Source organism: Triticum urartu, chromosome 4 (genome assembly GCF_003073215.2).
Source record: "Triticum urartu cultivar G1812 chromosome 4, Tu2.1, whole genome shotgun sequence".
Taxonomy (NCBI): domain Eukaryota; kingdom Viridiplantae; phylum Streptophyta; class Magnoliopsida; order Poales; family Poaceae; genus Triticum; species Triticum urartu.
This window is the reverse complement of record NC_053025.1, coordinates 518,199,792-518,206,454: the sequence shown is the minus strand read 5'-3', so window position 1 is coordinate 518,206,454 and position 6,663 is coordinate 518,199,792. Positions and strand designations below refer to the sequence as shown.

Sequence of the window (6,663 nt, the reverse complement as noted above, 5' to 3'; positions counted from 1 at the left end):
CTCATCGCACACGTGGAATTCGTCATGTTTCATAGTCCTCCACCGGGTATGATTCCTTTCTTCAAACCTTCAATCTATATGTATGCTGTGGGCCAGCGGCTGCTGGAGGCCATGATTCAGGCAGACGATGAGGACGATGAGGAGCTCGGGGAAGAGAGGATGGAAGGATGGACACGGGAGCCGCCACAGACGACGAGTCAATGGCATGTGCGGGACGCACGCCGGCGCAGTTGGCCACCGGCAACGGAGGCACGGCTAGCAGCTACACCGTGTGCCGACGGCCAGCAGCACCCGTGCGCTCGGTGTGACGGTGTCAGGTAGATTGGTCTGGAGTCAGATAAGTTCGGGAAAGAGTGCTGCTTCCCGACAAATGCAACACCTGGTTCTCCAGCAACGTGATCGGGTTGCAGGACAGTCATCTTCTCCAGTGTCGTCATGGCTGATGGCTGCCGCGGCGGCTGCCATCAGTAATGCCCGGCGCGTACGTAACTTTTCAGATCGGAGGCGAAGACTGCTGATAGGACACTACGCCTTGCTCTCCAATGGCCGGGTACATAGATATAAGGATGTCCGACCGATCGATCTAGAAGTGGTTCTGATCAACGATGATGCCACGATGACACAAGCTGATTTTCCAGGAAAACCTTAGAACATGCATGCATGCATATACGTGAGATCATTCACAACACTTACTAGATCTGTATGCTTGTGTTTGTGGAATTCTAGAAGGAAAAAAGCTAGGTTATAACAAGATCTATATCTACTATTAAAGGGAATAGGTATTCTTGGTTTCGTTCAGTCCTTTTCGTTGATTTTGTTTTGTTTTAGCCTACGCTAATCACAAGCTAAGCCATCTGAGCTACATGTACTTGTACGTTGATGGGCCTTCTATGGGTGGCTTGCGTAGAGACCGCGAAAAATATCTGGGCCAGGTACTTGTACGTTGATGGGCCTTCTATGGGCTTTCATAAAGACCACGAAAATTTATTTTGTCAAAATAAATTAACATTGTGGGTTTTAAACAGAGGACCTCTTGTCTCGATCTATGGTGTAACAACCAACGATGAACGACCTATGCATCTTTCATGTTTTCTAATCCAACCTCGCTCTTTTACAATGATTTCCACCTCTTGTTTGGATATATGAGCGGCCCCAGGAATCAACCGACAAATGGTTAAAACAAAGGAGAGCGGTCCTCGTGTTTAGGGCGAGCTAATTAAGCGAATGAGCTAATTAAAAGATGGATCGTGGGCTTAAATAAAATATTTAAACGAATGTGGCTAATTAAAGAAAGGATTATGGGTAAAACCCGTGAAATAATTAAAAGAAAGAGTATGGGCTTAATAAATAGAATATTCAAATAGATGGTGCTAATTAAAGAAAGAATTTGAGGTAAAAAGGTATGATAATTAAAAGAAAGGATCTGTAGGCTTCAATGTGGTGGGGCTACTAAATTAGAAAATGAAGGATTTGATTCCCGACTAAAATGAGTGAGCACGTCATGGTAATGAATTGAAGGATTGTACTTCAATGGAATTAGTAGGAGATTATGTCCGGCAAAGAAAATATGGACGCAGCTAAATTGCATCTTATTTTTTATGTTCATTTTGTAGAAGGATGTTGAGATGCAACATGTTCTTCATAGCGGATCCGGTGTCATGGGACATTGTGCTTGCACAAAACATGAAAACACGGATTGAGTCTCCGGCTTCACCGTCGTGGAGTTTTTGCAGAGAAGCCCCCGTATTTTTTAGTATTTGACCCACAGTCCTATTTTAAGTGACCATCAGAGAAAACGTTTCGTTTTTACATAAAGAACCCTGCATTTTTTGTATTCGGCCCGCGATCCTTTTATGGTGCAAAAACGGGTGCGCCCGAACCAGGAAGCTCGGCGCCACGCCAGGCGCTCGCCCCGACCCCGCCTTCCTCCGCCGCCTCGCCGCATCTGCCGGCCTCACCGGAGATCACCGCCGCCGCGACCAGGTCACGTCGCTGCACCTGCATTCTCCTCATCCCTCTCATTCCTTCCTCCCTCTCACCATCTCTCTCTCTCCCTCTCATTGCAGCGGCGCCATGGCCGCCCCGAGCTTCGCCGGCAGCCGCGTCGCCTGCCTCCGGCCACGACTCTGGCGGGATCCATCCGCCCCTGCCCGGATCCGCATCCTCCGCTCCGCCGTGCCCCCGATCCGGCCACCACCAAGCCTCCCGCATTGATCCGCCCGTCCACCGGCCTCCCCCTGCTCGATTCGGTTTGACGAGCGAAGTTAAATGTCTTGTGGTGTCGAGGATAATAGTTTTTTTAGCTCCCGCATGGTGAGTTGAGGAGGTTCTATTTAGTTTTTGATCTGACGTGAGCGATTCCTGTATGGAATTGGTAGATCTTTGTGAAAATTCGTACATATCTCAGTGCTCTGCGTTCTACTCCTGTATGGAGTACTTGTTACTGTCGCTTTAGTCCTTTCATTCTTTGATCCTTAAATGTGAGTTGCTGCGGTGAATTAACAGCTCATTGGTGAATCCATGAATCGGCGATGATGAATTAGCAACTTGATCTCTGAACTTCAGGTAAGTTCACGTGGACACTATATCAATCCTGATGCACAATTTATTCTTATTTATTCAATTCCAATCGGCATCTTCTCTGTCGTAAAAATATATGGTTTTGCCTAGAAGGATGGTACCAAAAAAGAGTGAATCCACCATCTTCTTTGAATGCCACATTGTGAAACCTTTTCATCTCTGGCTGATCTGTCTTTGCCCACCCTTACTCCTCGATGCGCCTCCGTGTAGATGACTAAGCTATTTATTCTGTTTATTTGCAGGTGATATGATGCGGCTGGTTCCGGCTTCTGTGCTCTTCTGAAGGTGAACACATGCCAGGAAGGAAAGCTTGTCTGGTCGTGGCGCGGCATAGGATGGATTGATGGTTGCTTCCTTTCGAACCACACAAACCCCTTCTAGCATGGTCGAGATGATCAAAATGGAGGAGGGTATCAGTATGTGGCTGTTTGTTTCCTTGGTACTGAAATGCTATCAAGCAGCTGGCTTCAGTGGCGGAGCTTCCTGTAGACCAACAGACACCACAAGACATCATAATGACCTGCAGGTTAGGGAGGAGGGTCGGGGCAACCACGAATTCCGTCCTGCACTGCTTCAACACCGGCCTATTCTAGCATGAATCTTCTACCGTAAGGTATTTTCTTGTGCACTTGGATGCTTGTACCAATATTTAATGCTTTTCATTCGTGAAATTGAGCACTAGCTGGTCAAACTATAGGTTTACTTCATGTTTCTTCCCTTGGTAATTTACAAATCTTTCCTGTATTGATAATCTGGTCCTAAATTTCGTTTGAAATTGAGGGGATGTGATTTTCAGCCCTCAAGCAAAAAAGTGATTGAGGGTTCTAGCTATACGACGAAATTAATTTCAGCAGTTTAAGTTTTCACTAGACTTTTTGCAAACACTGGTTAAATTTTATTTTGCTAAGAAGACCTCACATGCTTGAGGTTGAGGTTAATTTCCTGTCTTCGAAATTATGATATAAGGATTTTATGCTGGTGTTTAAGTCAGCACAGCCTCTTCTTATTTTTTTGTGTTTTTAACCTATACATGTGCAGCTGCAGAATTTGCCACTGACATCACATATATATGCAGGATTTGATGCAGCAAGGGCCATTTGTTTGACAGAAATAGAGTTGTTACCGCAAGAGGTACAAATCAAGGACCGAGGAGGGACGAGTGCGGATTTGATCTAAGTTGGGTTACTTTCTATGAATAGATGGTGTGATTGCTTTGTCATTTCATTTAATTAATAGAAAATTGATGAGGCAATTGGAAGAATCGAGCAGCAATTTTACTACAGATCTGCACCATTGATTTGGTCATCTCTGTCAGTAGCAAGTTGCATAAGAAAGGGTGGTGGCGTTGCAGAGGCGTGAATGAAAAAGTTAGTCTGGGATACAATTATAATTGTGAGTCCCTCAATTATAGAGCGGATCCAGGTGAAAGATGTAGGTGGTGTGTGGATTGAACTCTAGATCGGGAACCTGCAGTACTAGATGGACGATAACTATGCTTACAATTGTTGATCGAGAACTGTGAGGTATGTGCCTGTCCCTCTTCCACCCATATCAACATGTAATTTTGTAAGAAGCTAATTTAGTATAGCAAGAACATCATGTTTTAGACACAGACTGCAGATCGATGTACTTTGTCCGTCTTTCCTTCACCAAAGCATGCGTTGTGAGATCATGATTACTACCAGGGACAACATTGCAATTTATTTTCCAGAATGTTCCTTGAACACACTCCCAAGTTACCAACCATCAGCAATTATAGTCTCCTCAATTCGGATGCATAGGAATGCAACTTTTATCCGAATGTGCAACAAATGCATGTTGTTTGTATCTGTTGACCATTGAAATCCCAAGACCAATGCATGGAGAAGTAGCCTGTGAACCCTAAGTTATTTATTGAGAAATTAAACCACATATTTGACTACTTATTGATCTCCGATCTCTATAAATTATCCTTAATCTGTTTTTTGTGAAGACAGCGGATGAGAAAGAAACAGTATCCAGGACCGTGTACTATACTAACATTGTAATTATGGGTCCATGCCACCTATTTCTATTTTGAAGCTGTTCTTTTAGGAACAGATGATTACACATGAAGTAATGTTTTCCATGACTATGTACTATACTAACATTAGAAATTATGGGTCCATGCTAGGTATTTATATTTTGAAGCAATTCCGTCAGGAACAGATGATCACACAATATCTTTTGATAAATCCTTTTTACCTAGCTTCTGATTTCTATTATCAGAAACAGATTGTCTGTTCTTACAGGAAACATCTACAAACAGCCGTTATTCGTTATTGTGCTCTTCCATGTTGCGCCGCTGACAAGAGGATGGAGGGTTTTAGTCGTCGTCGCGGAGAAGAAGGGTAACCACCAAGCAGGAGAGGGAGGAAAGCTATGCCCGTTCGCTGGAAGCCAGGCAACCCGGCGCCATCGTCGCGGAGAGCGAGGAGGGGCTAGATTGCGCCGCCATAGAGGTGAGCTATGAGGGGCTGCGGCGTCCCTGCATAGGAGGGGGGAGAGAAGCCGCCACCACACCACGTGATTCTACTTGAAACTCCTCGGAGCTTGCACCAGGCTCAAGCGTGAGTCCACTGATCTTCATATTCAGGCTGCAACATTTTCTGAATTTTAAGTTTGGCTGAAGATGCTCTTACTCGTACACTAGATCAACTGTACAAATTGCTCTAAATGTACTGCTTGACTGCTTGTCTTTATTTTAATCATTTTCTTTGGCAGCTCTAAATTTTTAGTTTGGCTCATTGTCTTTCTCTGGTGTACAAATGCTTTCAATTTTTAGTTTGGCTCGTTGTCTCTTCAGAAATCTGAAGAAAACTATACTGTGGAAGGATGGCAATATTATTTGCTGCTTCTCATCAATTGTTCGGTTCATTCCTTGCATAAACTCTAGCTTTGTTTCTGCTCATGTCTATGCAATGCAAGTATACATGATAGCTTCTCTGCAATGTTGTTTTATTCAGTAAGTGTTCTTTTTTCAGTGGCTATTGTTTGTATTTTTAACTGGCTAAAAAACTGATGTTTGTCTTTCTAATGGCTGAAAACGGCAAGTCTAAATCATGGTTTTTGTTCAGATTCGCTGGATGCCTTAGACGTCTGTACCCTTGGGTTGTTTTCAAATCGAAACTGCCTTGCATACAATGATTTTTCATACGAGTTCGTACGACAAGACATAGGCACGTTTCCCGAGATTTGGACCCACACCACCAGACGAGTCTGGTCGTACAAAAAATCGTACGGATTTCTATCGTATGTATAGCAGCTCTCTTTTCGAAGAATGACAATTAATGTCCGGGCGCATGTTACAACGTGACTTGGCATGGCAAGCACTAGATCCCAGTTCGTGTCTTAGCGCTCTTTTCTTGATGGTGCCATGAGCAATGATCACAACAGCCACTGGATACCACACGCCGTCCTTCCCCTCCCATGATCACATCCCATGACCTGCAGTAGAATATGTGGGTTTGCACCAACTAAATGATTAAAATGGAATTGTTCATGATAAATGCATCACTTACAATAAGGCTTCATCATTGATGATAAATGTCTCACTTTTCATAGCAATTGGTGTTGCGAAGCATGGACGTTGTGCCAAATATGCCCATCTAGAAAGCATGTAAGTGGCGACACAAATGGGATGGACTTGAGCCATGCTTATTGGACTCCCGTTGCAACGCACGGGCACGTTTGCTAGTTATATGTAATTAGTTAATCAGTGTATGACAAGGGACCCCACCCTCTGTTGACCAGTCAAACGTTGACTGGTCAACTGGGTCCCCTTGGTCCCACATACCAGCCAGAGTACATTTTTGTGTACACTGTGCTGGGTACATCTAGCAATTTGACATTTTATTTATGAATTAAAATAATTTAGAAGTTGATTAAAACTTTAGAAATTCATACAAAATAAACCGTAACTCGGATGAAAATACTTTGTACATGAAAGTTGCTCAGAACGACGAGACGATTCCGGATATGCAGCCCGTTCGTCCGCCACCCATCCCTAACCTATCGAACTCGTAACTTTCCCCCTCCGTTTCATCTGCCCGAAAACGCGAAACA

General features: G+C 44.0%; 1 long non-coding RNA gene and 1 other non-coding gene across 7 annotated transcripts; both read left to right on the top strand.

Moving 5' to 3' along the window:
• Nucleotides 1-1,843: 1,843 nt before the first annotated feature.
• On the top strand, nucleotides 1,844-5,329 carry LOC125552394. Of its 6 annotated transcripts, none has more exons than XR_007303531.1 (4): nucleotides 1,844-1,983; nucleotides 2,067-2,565; nucleotides 2,823-3,193; nucleotides 3,656-4,190. It is a non-coding gene; the product is annotated as an uncharacterized LOC125552394 (long non-coding RNA). The 6 variants fall into 6 exon arrangements; XR_007303530.1 differs by having other exon boundaries at nucleotides 1,848-2,313; nucleotides 2,506-2,565; XR_007303533.1 differs by adding an exon at nucleotides 4,834-5,329 and having other exon boundaries at nucleotides 1,852-2,565; nucleotides 3,656-4,103.
• Nucleotides 2,537-2,601, top strand: LOC125555161. Its single transcript, XR_007304591.1, has one exon. It is a non-coding gene; the product is annotated as a small nucleolar RNA snoR101 (small nucleolar RNA).
• Nucleotides 5,330-6,663: the final 1,334 nt, after the last annotated feature.